Source organism: Silurus meridionalis, chromosome 23, assembly GCF_014805685.1.
Source record: "Silurus meridionalis isolate SWU-2019-XX chromosome 23, ASM1480568v1, whole genome shotgun sequence".
NCBI lineage: Eukaryota > Metazoa > Chordata > Actinopteri > Siluriformes > Siluridae > Silurus > Silurus meridionalis.
Genome location: NC_060906.1, coordinates 4,364,924 through 4,380,150, shown reverse-complemented (window position 1 = coordinate 4,380,150; position 15,227 = coordinate 4,364,924). Strand labels below are relative to the sequence as shown.

At 34.4% G+C, this 15,227-nt stretch overlaps 1 protein-coding gene and 1 long non-coding RNA gene across 2 annotated transcripts in view; one reads left to right on the top strand and one right to left on the bottom strand.

Annotated features, from left to right (window-relative positions):
- LOC124377358 (NACHT, LRR and PYD domains-containing protein 12-like) overlaps window positions 1–15,227 on the top strand; it is a 578,147-nt gene that overhangs the window by 527,176 nt on the left and 35,744 nt on the right.
- Window positions 1,869–2,527, bottom strand: LOC124376944. The gene is made up of 2 exons (XR_006924029.1): window positions 2,459–2,527; window positions 1,869–2,010 (listed from the first exon to the last, which is right to left on the bottom strand). It is a non-coding gene; the product is annotated as an uncharacterized LOC124376944 (long non-coding RNA).

The following is a 15,227-nucleotide window of genomic DNA, read 5'->3' as shown; positions in this document are numbered from 1 at the left end:
TGTAACTTATCATGTAACTGACTGTCTTCCTGTTCCAAAAACACTAAAGAGAGAAGAACCTTCCAGAAGAACAACTATATCTGCAGCACTTCACGAGTCAGGCCTGGATGGTAGAGTGTCTAGACTAAAGCCACTCCTCAATAAAAGGCACATGACAATCTAAAAGTCTTTCAGGTGCTGTTAGGCAAAATCGAGGAAGGCTTTTACTTAGGAGTGGCTTCCATCTGGCCACTCTACCATACAGGCTATACAGAGATAGTTGTGGAAGTTTCTCCTCTCTCCACAGAGAGTCACCTCTCTGACTAAAGCTTTTCTCCCCTGATCGCTAGGAAGAGTTCTGGTAGTTCCAAATATATTCTATTCACAGATGATGGAGGCCACTGTGCTCATTGGGACCTTTAATAATGCAGAAATTTCTGTCTCCTTTCCAAAATCTGTGCCTCGATACAGTCCTGTGTCTGAGGTCTACAGACAATTCCTTGGACTTCATGGCCTGGTTTGTGCTCTGAAATGCACTAATTGTGGGACTTAATATAGATACGTGTGTGCCTAAACGTTATTAAACTGGTCTCCCCTCTCCTCCTGTAGCTGGATGCATTAGATGTAAAACCCTGATGCCATACAAAGCCAGAAACAGACTAGCACCCCCTATTTCTCAGAACTTACCTCACCCTGCACTGCACTAGGCTCCCTCTTATCCTCAACCACTGCTCAACTGGTCCCACCAACTCTTAGGGTAAAAACAAGACTTTAATTTGATGTCCATTCAGCTGAGTCTTGTGTCTTTCAGAATAGCTGATCATTGTCAGGGAAAAGAAACATAGAAGAGGGAATAGGCAAAAGAAATAGAGCTTAAGTCTCTAAGCATAGTCTCCAAGGATAGTAAGAGCAAATTATTCAAAGATGATTTCTCAGGGACCGAAAGGTTGATAGAGGAACATTGTGGAAAATCACAGAATAAAATGATACACACACACCATTTCTGCCAGTTTCATTTCATATTTCTGCTTGTATTGAAACTATAGTGATTGTCCAGGTCCCACAATTAATTTGTGTCCACTTCAATAACAAAACTCTGGGCTCTTGCTAATAACTACATACACTATAGAGGTAGATCATTCTCCCATTTATATTCGAAATAATTAAATATTATTTTAAGAATTAGAAATTCAGTCACAGTCTCTGAGTTTTAGTACAGTCTGCTGACCATCGTCCATGTCCTAGCAAAATCTTGCATCAGTTTTCCAGCCACGATCAACTACCCAAGAGCTTTCTCTTGCCACAGACAATAAAAGGAACTTCCATGCTGCTTGCAAGAAACCATTTTAACTTTGCCTACATCATATTGGTCATGAAATAATCTACTTAGCATTGCAATGGAGTTACATTTTTAATAAAACCAATAAAACTGCTTTTCCCCACACACACACTCAAGATAATAGTTAGCATTTCACTTGTGAGGTGATTTATATTCCTGTCCACTTGTGTTTAAATGACTTTGTCCCTGCTTTTTGTCAATCAAGCAAAATGTACTGGGCCGGGTTTCCCAAAGCCTCTTAGCTTAAGTCAGTGATTGACAATAACCACAGCCCTTGGACATTGGACATGTAAACACAGATAAATAACTAAAAAGAACAAAAAACTGTTTATTGGCTACCAATAACCTGATGACCAGAATAAACCTAATTTGCATAATGTCAGCTTTGTCTGAGAGCAAATTTATTAATAGTGTGGATTGAAGTACACCACTGCCAAAAAACGTACCTTTTCTTCCCTTCTTCACATATAGCCCCTCCTGACTCAAGGACTGGGAGGTGGAAGATGGAGCAGTTGGAAAACAAGACTGTGGCAGGGAGAGATCTGTGGTGATAAACGATGAAGGAGAGACAGTGGTGGCAGAAGGTGGCAGCGAACCGATTAAGGTTTTTTTGTCCTTTTCCTCCTCTGTTGCAAAGACCTAGAACATGGAAGTGAAGGTGGAGGAGGAGAAGAGTGTGAAGTATGAACAAGCTGTAAAAGTAGTAGAGCAGGAAGGAGAGAGAAAAGTTGGAGAACACGGGGAAGAGAGAGAAACAAAGTTGAGTGTTATAGTCTATAATATTCACTATGTGACAAACAGGCTGTTACGTTCCCACCTTGGTTAGGCCTAGAGGGGGTGTGGAACAATAACCAGTTAGATGTTACGGGCCATTTAAACAAAAAGCAGGAGTTTGGAGTAGTTAGTGTTTAATGGTCATGTGCAGTAAGGTAAGAAACAAATCCCAAGCATGTTTCACAGAGTCAAGAAGACTAGACTGTATTTTGGGAAGCTTAACCTAACTAACAGCAGCAACAGACTAGCTGACTACTCTAGGCTATGCTACCAGAAAATACAGTGGGTGGCACCTGCCCTCTAACTAGGGTGTCTAAACAATAGCCAACCCTACGTGGTGGAATGTAGGTGCGCGCACATTCTTACCTGTTCCTAAACCAGGTGAGTTAGGATAACCAAAACAAGGCGCAAACAAGGCGCAAACAAGGCGCAAACAAGGCGCAAACAAGGCGCAAACAAGGCGCAAACAAGGCGCAAACAAGGCGCAAACAAGGCGCAAACAAGGCGCAAACAAGGCGCAAACAAGGCGCAAACAAGGCGCAACGCCGCCGCCTCGCCTCGCCTCGCCTCGCCTCGCCTCGCCTTTCCCCCTCCCAGGTACTTCCAGAGCTGCTTTTAAATGGAAGGCTCCGCCTCCTCTGGTCAGCTCTTGCTCATCATTGGTCCTTTTTTTCCCCAGGCCTCCATTCCAATTACCCGGTAGCTCCACCTATAGCCAGTAAAGTGCTGAAGAAAAGGGGGGACGGGGAGACACGTAACACAGGCTTTCAGTTACACTTTAAATAACGTAAAAAAACTAGCATTTTTACTCACCGCAATACGGGCAGAATCAATTATACACCCAGCGTTTCTGCTTTTCATGACAGACTGTTCCCACTGTCTATCCAGTGACACCACTGCGTCTTTTATTTTTGTTTAGTGGACAAACTTTCAAAGCAGACATAAGTTTTTCTGCTTGCCTGATTGGCAATTTTAAATTAAATTAAAACAGGAATGTTGAAAGCTGGCAAATCTGAAGGACCTGATAAGAGAAAAAAAAAAAGATTTAGAATTCAGAATTGAACTCCTTACATTTTTACCAATTTTTTCTTCATCAGTGTTGGCAGATGACATAACCTTCAACATAACCGTCTTTAGACAAAAACATTTAATTTGCTTTATTATATTGTAAAGCTGTAAAATCACAATGGACCTTGGAATCTCCATACAATGACATCAGCACCACTGATTAATTGATTTATTAATAAATTATATAAATAATATTAATTTATTATATAAAAATAAATAAATAAATAAATAAAAAAGAAAAGTCCTATTAAATGAATAGATACATTAATTATTAATAATAAAATAGATGTATAACATTATTAGATACTAGATAAATTATGTTTCTTCTTTTTATATTTCTATAAGGATGGTTACATTTTACAAAACATAGAAAATAAAATGGAAAATATTTATTTTGATTTGACAACGAGCAAATAAATATTATATCAAATGAAACAATGGTATTTAAATTTTATATGAAGTTATACAATGCTTAATCTGGAAAATTATATAAATAAAGAAACCAACAGTAACAAGTAATTCAATAAATATTCGTTTGTCTTTATGTTTTATATAATTTTTTGTTTTATATTTTAAGTGAAAGTAATTAAAAGTGTGTGATTCTTTGGTTTATCCTGAATTGTGTGTGTGTGTGTGTGTGTGTGTGTGTGTGTGTTTATTTATATTTTTTTATTAAAAATATAAATAAATAAATATAAAAAACGAAATAAAAACGTGTGTGTGTTTGTACACACACGTTTTTATTTCGTTTTTTATATTTGTTTATATTTTTTATAAAAATGGATGACTTCTAAGTAAATCATAAATAATTAATCAAATATCATCTAAAAATATTTGGCATTGTTTTATTAGCATCTATTTTTATACGTCAAATATTGAACATAAATAAATAATATCCATAATAATGAATATATTTATTTTAATATAAAAGTAAAATTGTAATTACCCACATTATATTTTTATTGTATTATTTTAATACTAAAAATCTAAAAATAATATAATAATGTATAAGTAATGTAATAAAATTATTTAATAATAATTAAAATATAAATGTTTAACTTATATTATTTTTGTTCTATTTTTATATATATATCTGAAGGATTTAATTTCACCCTTTTTGTTATATTTATTTTAATAAACAGACGAATTCTTAGTATATTATTAATAATCTAATAATAAATTATCTATCTATCTATCTATCTATCTATCTATCTATCTATCTATCTATCTATCTATCTATCTATCTATCTATCTATCTATCTATCTATCTATCTATCTAATCAAAATTTTTTTGTATTAGTAAAATGCTACCATCTAGTGTTGATATAAGACATTGCAACTTGTCGTCGAGCGGTACTTTTGGCATTTTGCTCTGTTTCCACACGGACGGTTTTTACTTGTCGGACCTGCGCTTCATGGCAAATTTTAGTTTTGATTTGAGACTTGGCGCATCAGTAAAAACAAATATTTAGTTTTTATTTTACTGTGAATTTATTTTTTAAATATCCGACTAAATAAAGGACGTTGTGAATAAATTTGTGTTGCATTTAAAGTTTTAACTTCGCCCTTTTTATATCTATGTTTAATAAGTTAATCATGAATAATTAGGCAAATAATAAAAAAAAACAATTAATGAAATCATTGTTTTTATTATATATTCTATATTCTATTTAATAGCTATCCTATTTATATTTATTGACAATAATATATACTAGATAAATTACTACATACATTTTGTTCCTTTTTAAAAAATCTGTACAAGATTGAACTCTATGAAACGTGTTAAAAATATTCCTTTGTCTTTTTGTTCTATTAATTGTTTTTTTTTTGTTTTTTAAGTGAAAGTAATTAAAAGTATGTGATTATTTGGTTTATCCTGAAGAGAGAGAGAGAGTGTGTGTGTGTGTGTGTGTGTGTGTGTGTGTGCTGTACACACTCACATTCACGTGGTACCGTGGTACATTTATACACGTCGTGAATAAATGTGTTGCATTGAAGTTACATTCATCTAAAAAACAATTTAACAATATATAAAATGTTTAGGCTATTTTTATACGTCAAATAATAAACATATATAAATAAAATACTAAATATATATTAATTTTAATATAAATTTACAATTGTAATTACTTAAAGTGTATTTTAATAATAAAAAAGACTATAATAATTTAATTAAATAATTGAATAATAAAAAAAATTTAAAAATAGCCAAAATAAAGAATAGTTTCTGATTACTTAAATGTATTTATTAAATGTAATCATCAATCAATGTATCAGTAACTACTTATATATCAGAGAAAAACCAATTTAACACATACAGTAACTATAAAATACAGGCATCAATATTATATACATTATTTATTATTTACTGAGAAGTAATTTATATTTATTAAGAATATAAATAAATATATAAAAACGAAAGGATAAACCAAAGAATCACACACTTTTAATTACTTTCATTTAAAAAACAAAACAAAAATAAATAAATAAATAAAACATAAACACAAATAAATATTTAATTTTAATTTTATCTGTTACTGTTTGTTTATTTACATAATTTTCCAGATTATGCATTAATTTTAATTTTATTATTTGCTTAATTATTTATGATTCACTGAGAACTCATCTAATTTTATTAAACATAAATATAAAAAGAGTGAAATTAAAACTTTAAATGCAACACAAATTTATTCACGACGTTCTTTCTTAAGTCGGATATTTAAAAAATAAATCCACAGAAAAAATAAACACTAAACATTGATTTTTCTGATGCGCCAAGTCTGAAATTAGCACTAAAATCTGCCATGAAGCGCAGGTCCGACAAGTAAAACCGTCCGTGTGGAAACATAGCAAAAATACCCTCCCCGGAGACAAGTTGATTTATATAGATTCAAACACCACATTAGACATTTGTAAGTGTGTTTCAAAAGTTTCAATACATCAAATTAATAAAAGAATATACTTATTTTTCTTCATAAACATATAATTTATTAAATTAAATAAAATGTGCTGCTGCAAATTAATGCTACGGCAATGTCTCATGTTACCACCAGATGGCGGCATTTTACTACTACAAAAATCGCTGAATTTCAGATTTTTATTTATTCTCAAATGTTTATAAATATCTATCTAATATATTTATCTATTTTCTATCCAGCCAACTATATAAAGAAAAAATAATGAGGGAAAGTGTTTAGGTAAGGAGAAAAGTGTTCACAATTTTGCAGTGTTAAAATTACTTTAAGAGTTAAATGTAACACTGGACTCGAGTGTATTTGGTTCCACTCAGAATTGGTGATAAAATGACTCTTGACAGTGTTAAATTTTCAGAGTAAAATGAACTCTGTGTGGAGTAAAAATGTAACACTGCTCAACACTGAATAGAGTTACTACCATTTACCACTGAGGGACATTAACTCTTAATAGTGTCACCACAATTTAACACTGAGGGAAAATTAACACCAATTATTGTTAATATTTTACTTTTGTAGAGTTTATTTACATTTTTATTAGTGAAAAAAATCCCACTCAGTGAGTAAAATTTAAAACCCATTTGGGGATCAAATATCTTCAGTAAGTGTCAATATTTCACTCTGTGGTTTGACTAATTTTCTCTGCTACCATGTAAAATCATCTCAGCATTATTTTTTATTTTTTTTTTACATTGAATACATGGAATTGAACAGAACAGAAAACAACTTTAACATCCCATTTAAAACATTTACTAAGACAATGTCAGGTTTAAAAACATGCACAAAAAACATCATATTTTCATAAAATGGCACTAGTGCACTATATGCAGTACAGAATCTGTTGTACCATATTTCATTTGAACATCAAATTATTTGAAATAACAGTTTCTTAACATTCACTACGTTTAAAACTCAGTCTGGATGCAGTCTGACTGTAAATGTGTGGTAATGATCATCAAAACAGAATCTTTCACAGCAATAGTCCTGATCTTACAAAACACTGCTATTTCACATGCTACTTCTGTACAGATAATAAAGTCAGGGTGATGCTCTGTACCATGATGTTTGATCCACTTTACAGAATAGATAAGTTCTGATATTTCCACTTCTAGTTTGGAAGCCATGTCAATGCCACCTTTAAGTCCACTGAGTTCCACCATCTTTCCTGCACCAAGAGTCAATCTGTACTGGCTAAAAGACCCCCAGTGCATTGCCATACAACTCTGGTGCTTTTTGGTGATGTTTTTGAAGCTTTTTAATTGTGTTTGAAAGAATTTGTGTTTAGCTTCGTAACATACACCTCATGTGCAGAATTGCTCCAATGTTTCTTATACACTGTGGGTAATGTATCAATATGTGATGCTTTGGCAACAGATTTGTTTCTGAAAATAATGTTTTGAATAGCTGGTGATGTTCAATGATTAAATGTTTAAGATAAATGGTCATGCCTTCAGTTAGAGCTGGTGAAAATACAATGTTAACAATCTGCAGAAGTAAAAGCAAAAGATACCAGTGTTTATCATCTCTGCACTAAATCACCAAATAACAGAGGCATGTTGCACAACAAGCACCATGACTGGATGGCAGTTAAACCCAAATCGTTGCTTCCACCAAACAATTTGACCATTGGAGGACGGTTCCTCTGCTGATTGTATCCATAATCAAAAGCATGTATTCTACCAGCAAGATCACCAGCACTCAAAATATGATGCTGAATGTACTGCAGAACAAGTTTCACCTCCAGCTGAGCGACACCTTCTAAAATGTTGTGCATTATATCCACAGCAGAATTATCTGCCGTGTTGAAATACCTGAGTGTATTTAACAAACACACCCGTTTGATGCCATAAAAATGAGGTAGTGTAGAGTCATCTAGTAACCTTTTACAGTGCAGAGCATGCATCTCAGATGTTCTTAGTACAACCTCAGGGTTATCTTCAGAAAACACAAACTGAAAGTGATCTTTCTCAAGAACACAGAAACGACAGCAATATTGAGCCCTAAATGACTCCACAAACACTAATAAGCTGTGTAAGCCCAGATTATCCCCTGTGACCTGTACAATTGTACCCTAACACAACTTCCAGATACTGGATTCTTAACCCCCTCAATCTCAAGCACTTTTAGATCATTTACTAGAGGCTCGATTATAGAATTAAAACCATAACGTCTAATATCATGTGCATGAAAGAGGGCACATAAATGAATATCATCCAATGCGGAGTTAAAAATAGGGGGGGAAATTCCTTAATGTAAAATATATAGCACCCAATTTTGTATATACCTTTAAAACGTTTTAGTAAAATAAGAGATTACTTTTAAAATGTGCTGCATCACTAAAGTCAACATAAACGCCTTCCTTTGGAACATGCCTGGGTTTAAACAAATCAATACGATAAGGTAAAATTGACTGTGATGTTTCTAAAAATGGAATATAAGCAAAATTATCTGTTACAACAACTTGATCAAATGTTCCAGTGGTTTTATTTCTCCTGCTATTAAATCTTGTGCTGAGCACTATTTCGGTTGTTTCATCAGTTCCCCATTTCTCTAAAAAAAAGTCTCTTTTGTTTGGCTTCCGAATTAAACAAAGTAAACAGATTTTTAAATGTTTTTTAAAATTTGAAAAAGTACCAAACACAGAACTGCACCCTACCTCCACACATTTAAAGTAACAAGTCTTTCCTCTTGAGTCTGGTTCCTCTCAAGGTTTCTTCCTTATGCCATCTCGGGGAGTTTTTCCTTGAGACAGTTGCTCATCAGGGACAAACATACTTACCAAGAACATATTTACGTTTAATCACCACATTATCTGTGTAAAGCTGCTTTGAGACAATGTTCATTGTTAAAAGCGCTATACAAATAAAAATGAATTAAATTAAATCGAATCTCTCTCTCTAGATATATATATATATATATATATATATATATATATATATAATATTTTGGAGTGTGCTAATGGATATCTGTGTTCATTAGCCACAAGGGTGTTATGAAAGGCAGGTAGTGATGTAGGTGAGGTAGGGTGGAGTCAGCTCACATTCATCCCAAAGGTGTTCAGTAGGGATGAGATCAGAAAACAACCACAAATAGCAGGAAAGGTCAGGTGACCAAATACAATGTAAAATATAATGTATACCAAGTGTATCACCAAGGCCATATACCAAACTGTATGGAGATTCCAGCTCTGTCCTTGAAAACAACTAAACATTATTGTGATGTTTTACAAATGACATAATTAAGGCGAGTTATCCTATGCAATTTATTGAAATTGAAACAGGAATATTTTGAGAAAATTTTTTTTTAATTTATACTTTAGCAGTTTTACAGCATATATACAACCTATAGAACTCTGACTGAATCAGATTTCAGATAACAGTTACATATTACGGAAATTAAGAACATTACGAACATATTATTAAAACAAAATAGCACCATGTGGCAGCATTCCTTACATAAACACAAACAAAATTGTAGGGGGAAAAAACTTTAGCCACTCCAAAAACTGGGGCAAGGATTTTTAAGGCGAGGCATACACAACAAACAATGAGAGCCTTCTTTTTAGCCTCAAGTTTTATAAACTTGGCATTAAGCCTTAACAAAAGTATTGAGAAGCAGTTGATTTTCAAAGTTCTTGGAATCCATACATGCTCTTTTTGGTGTAAAAATCAGTCCTGCAGTACTGAACATTCGCTCGCAGGCAGCTGAGGCTGGAAGCGGAGTGTTAAGTCTCAATGACAAGTGGCAGACTGACTCTTAACCCAGCAACTTTTAGTTGTGTAACAGCAGATCCACACATATCCAAAGTGCTCTTATTTGACTAACAATACAGATGTTGTGGCCACCTCTCCAACACTGACACTCTGATCAAGTGCTTAAACACTAATTTGTCCTTCTGCCTCAGCAGTCTCACGGGTGTCAGTGGTGTCAAAATTCTAGTCACTTTGCTCAGTATGTTTTATTTTTTCAAATGTTTTCTAAAACCTGAAAAAGTACCAAACACAGAACTACACCCTGTCTCTACACATTTAAAGTAACGAGTCTTTCCAGGAACAAAACCATGAACTAATCTGAAGTGCCTAAGAAGCAATTTTGAACCAAGTAACTCCTGACAACGAAAACACTTCATGAGGGCAGAAAATCTTAAGGCAGCGAGCTAAGCAGCCTTGCTCTGACCTCAGCAACACGAGGACACTCTTTCACTTCTCTATCACTTCTCATCTATGTTGTACACAGTGGTCTGAATAAAAGTGTACAAGTTGTGTAGCATAATGTTGTAAGAGGAGCCAAAAACAAAGTGCACCTTAAACAACTCATCAAAGGCACCAAGAGAAGAGGCTGACTTGCACTGATCAAGAAGGATGAAGTACTGGTGAACTGAACTCTTCTGAGGTCCCATGGCCAGGAGGTAGGGCTTAGCAATAGCTGCGATTTCTCACAAATGCTCCTCAATGTTTGTTCCACTCTGAGAAAACCAAGCAAATTGCAGAGAACCATCACCGATATGTTAAATGTAAAACAGAAAAAAAAACAACAAACAGACAAACAACCAAACAAACCTTCTTGAAGACAACAAGCTGCTTCTCTGCTTGAGAGGCAGACACCTTTCCTGATCTTTTCAGGCCTTGGGCAGAACGTTTGATCAGATGCAACATAAGTGTTAGAGAAGAAAGATCACTATCCCTTTCAAACATTAATCCTCACTCAAGATGGTCTCTGGATTAAACTTTGACTGCCTTCTTACAGTTCGTCCACCAGACCCCACTTCAGCAGACGTTCCTTTTCCTGATGAACAACAAAACATTTTAAAAGCTTCAACGCTGCTTTATGAATGATAATTGAATATAATCCTTACAAAAAGGCAACTTTGCAACAGAACTCCTAAAAAATCTGGCAGAATTAGATATATTTTAAAAAAAAATGTATGAGATTATGGACACATCGTGTACCTTCAAATGATGCACATCGTTCTTTAGCTATGGCTCTTTGTAGAGTTTTGATTCTCCATGCTAAGTACCCAGTACCGCTTTCACCATCATAATAATGTTCCTTAGAAAGAGAAAAATACTGATAAAAAGTCTTTAAATTCAACAGCAAAGATTCACCTTAACCAGCGTGCTCTGAAAGAAGTGACGGAGTATTACACAGATTACATTGTAAAAAGGTTTCATGCCCAAAATATAAAAATACAGAAATTCTGTTGCAGAAGTTTGCATAGTCTTCTCAGTGTTTGTGATTAGGTCTAAGAATTGGTCATAAAAGGTAGCAAAAAAAAATCTCTATACTTCAGTTAATACTTACAGTGGTAGAGGTTTCACTTTTCATCTAACGTTAATGTTGCCATACAGTTTCTGATCCAAATATCAAATTTAAACCAGCGACAATAAAAATGTTAATTGTGCACTATGTGTTTTGCCATACAAAATATGTAAAGCATATTTTTGTTATTTTCTAATATACAGCGTTTTAACACCGTCACTCCATACAAAGAGATTGAAGTTCAAACACCTACTTGTACTAGCACTAATATGTACCGCTCTGCTCATGTCAGCTAAGTGTGTGTCTAACAGCAATTACATACAACTATAGTACAGATAACAATTGTTAAAAAATGTTTGTCTGTATAAACTGGTTATATTTTACTTTCAGCCAATAATACCTTGGTATACATGCACACCTGAAAAAGTATGGAAAATAAAATGTACGATGTTTTTATTCTTGTCATGGTTCATGTTCACTATAAAAGCAGAACAAATAGATACTTTCAATTTTTAAGTACTTTTGAATTTCTGATTACATCTGTTAAAGGTTTGTTTGCTTTATTAAATATTTTCTTTATGTAGTTAAAAGGGGAATTTTTATGGTTGTGTATTTGTTGCTGCTTCCTGCTTATTGCTGGAGAATACATGGAGATTTCTGCACCTGTGATTACTGAAGAGGATGATGAGCTTGAAATTACAGCACACTGTCTTCACCTCCCAGAACCAATAGATAAAACTGTGAAAGTATGTTTAATGGAAAATATAAAATACTGATGACATTGTTCAAAATCTCACTGTTTTCACACTTTATGGAACAAACTAGTTTAACAGCTCCTGACATTGCACATTTGGCTCTTGCCATTGATTGAAAAAGTGCTTTAGAAGCAGAAACCAGTTCCTGAAAAGTCACATGTAACAAACTCATTTGCTTCAGACTGCTGGGTTTTTTCCATGTGTCGAACATTAAAGAAAAACATATCATTCTTTTTCAGGTGGTATGTGATTGACAGAAACCATACTGTTATAAAAATGTAAAAAATCACCACAAAATATATACATATACATACCACTATATGTTTGGTTTCAAGATATACATATATAATGCTTAAATTGCCCTGGTTTATACAGCTTTTCACTAAACAATTTCCTGTTTATTGTATACATATAAAAGAAAACAAATAACACGCCTGTTAATAAGACTAAATTCTGACTGCTTTGACAGATTGAAAGATGGACTTGCCACTCTGAACTTTCTGAAGTGTTTTTGCTCCTTTCTTTCCCACACTGAGAAAAAGCTGACAGCAACTGATTTGGAAAACATATTCAAAGCAGAACTCAGCGCAAAAGGTAGCAACCAGAGGCAAAAAGAATCTACTTTGCATTTGGTCAGAATATCTGCTCAACTGTGAAGGATTCTTTTTGTTGTTGTTGTTGTTGAACTGGTAAAATCTTCAATCCAATAAAAAAAAGTCAGAACACAATTTTTGGCTAAATAATTTCTTTAATGAAAAATCTGTCTGTCAGACTGAAGGGTCATTGAAGTACTTCTGTTTGCTACTGGTCTGATTTCACTTCAAAACTCGACAGGTTTTGGATGTATTTAAATAGACATAATTCAAAATGTTGCATTTTAAGTGCATCAATTTCACATCCTGAGTATCATGGTCATAAGCCAAAAATAATTCATGCAATAAAAATCTAACAAATAAAGTACAAAATAGTCAGATTTTAAAACAATGTTGTTGTTTTTTCCAATTCAGCTGAAGTTTTAGGTAATTGAGCAAAAACCTGGAAATAAGGACAAAGAATACTGAAGCATAAAATAAAAGTTAACTAAAAAACTGAATGTGTAAATCTTTGCTTTCAATTATATGATACACGTTTGTCATGTTTTTTATTACAACAATATTCATGAAGTGAAATTGACACCATACACCATACTTAGTCCTTCTTAGGCTGTACTCTGGTTTCTATAGGGGTTTTTGTGAGAAAATTGAATCAAAGACCAGTTGTTTCCTTTAAAGTGTAATAAAGTTGTAATGTTTCGTCACAGTTCTCTGGCCACTGTAATCGAGTATGTTGCATGACCACATGATATCATTTGAATCATTGCACAAGAGTCACTAAAGTAAGTACAGGGAAACAGGGGGGATCTTCGCAAGCAGACAAAGAAAACTGAAATAACGTACAAGGGCTTAAAAGTCTAGCAGGAAGTGTTGGGGAAAGTAAGCAAGAAAAAAAAAGAAAGAAAAATAGCATGGACATTTACTGCTGTGATTGTGTTTCACAGATATCGGAATGGGATTTGAGCGTTTCAGAGGGTGACGAGGAGGATGAAGAAGATGATTAAAGAGAGCACTGGCCTGCTTCTCACAGAAAGCTGGCTCTCTACGATGTGCAAAGTATCTGAGAGTCGACGTGTGTGCTGGACCAACAATGTTCAAGATGATGTTGACTTTTAATGCATTTTCATTTAAAGATTATTTTGAAGTACACACCTGGATTAATCATAGGGAAGTGTTATGGCAAGTATAATACTATAATAACAGATATGTTGGTCGAGTCTTTTACTCCTTTCTAGTAAAGGGTGGAAGGAGAGGTTTGGCCGAGCCTTGGCTGTACGGATATTTTGAATGGATATTTTGGTCGTTGTTTAATGCCCCGTGATTTAATTTAATCATTAGACAATGCTAAAGGGCTGAGGTGTGGATCTGCACTACAGTTAGTACGGTTTTAGGGGCTTTTCAGCCCGTAGAGGAGGAAATGTAGGAGAATAAAACTAATCAAATATGCATATGCAACATGTTTATGTAACTTCAATTAAAATGTTCTTCTGATTTGTGCGCGTACAGGAATGTGCCATGCGTATGAACCACTAAAGCTTGCTATGTGTGTGTCTGTATCTAGGCATTGGGGCGCCACTATTGTATGTTTCAGGGGGGCCCAAATTAGACACAGATGTTGGGTTAACAATAAATGGATGGAGAAGTGTGATGTATAGACATGCATTTGTGCTCCAGGTATAAATAAAGTGGGATTGTGACTGGATGGGAGTTGCTCAGCAGACCAACTCCGGCTTTTGTCGAATAATGATAATGGCCGTCGTCTTCTGGAAGCAAAACCCGTGACTCTGAGTCGTTTCTACAACAACTGTTGCTCACAGATGGTCACCTCTTCTCTCAGCCTGTCTTCCACTACTCTTTCCCATAACTTCATGGTGTGACTAATAAACTTAATTCCCCTGTAGTTACTGCAGGTCTGCACATCTCCCTTATGCTTAAAGATCGGTACCAGCACACTCCTTCTCCATTCCTCAGGCATCCTCTCACCTTCCAGAATCTTGTTAAACAATCTGGTTAAAAACTCCTCTGCATCTCTCCAAAACATCTCCATGCTTCTACCGGTATGTCATCTGGTCCTACTGACTGTCCACTCTTCATCCTCTTAAACGCTGCTCTTACTTCCTCTTCACTAATCCTATCCACTTCCTTCTTCACAAAACATACAAACAATACACCAATAGGAAGTTATGTGATGTAAACAAAAGAATAAACATTTAAATTACAACACAATTGTTTGTTTGGAGCAAAAATGCTTTACAGCATGTTGTTCAGTGGAGCCTTATCTTTCCTAATAAACTGGGATTAGCAGCAGTGGATGTGTTTGTGACTCGTTATTACAATAATAATGCAAGTACTGCATTTTTTCTCTTTTCATGTTGTTGTTGTGTACTGCTTACACAAATTTACCAAATACATTCGTTATACATTTTCCATTGAAAAACAGTGATGTAAAATCGCTGCTTGAGGCTCAGACCATTAGAATGAATTACCA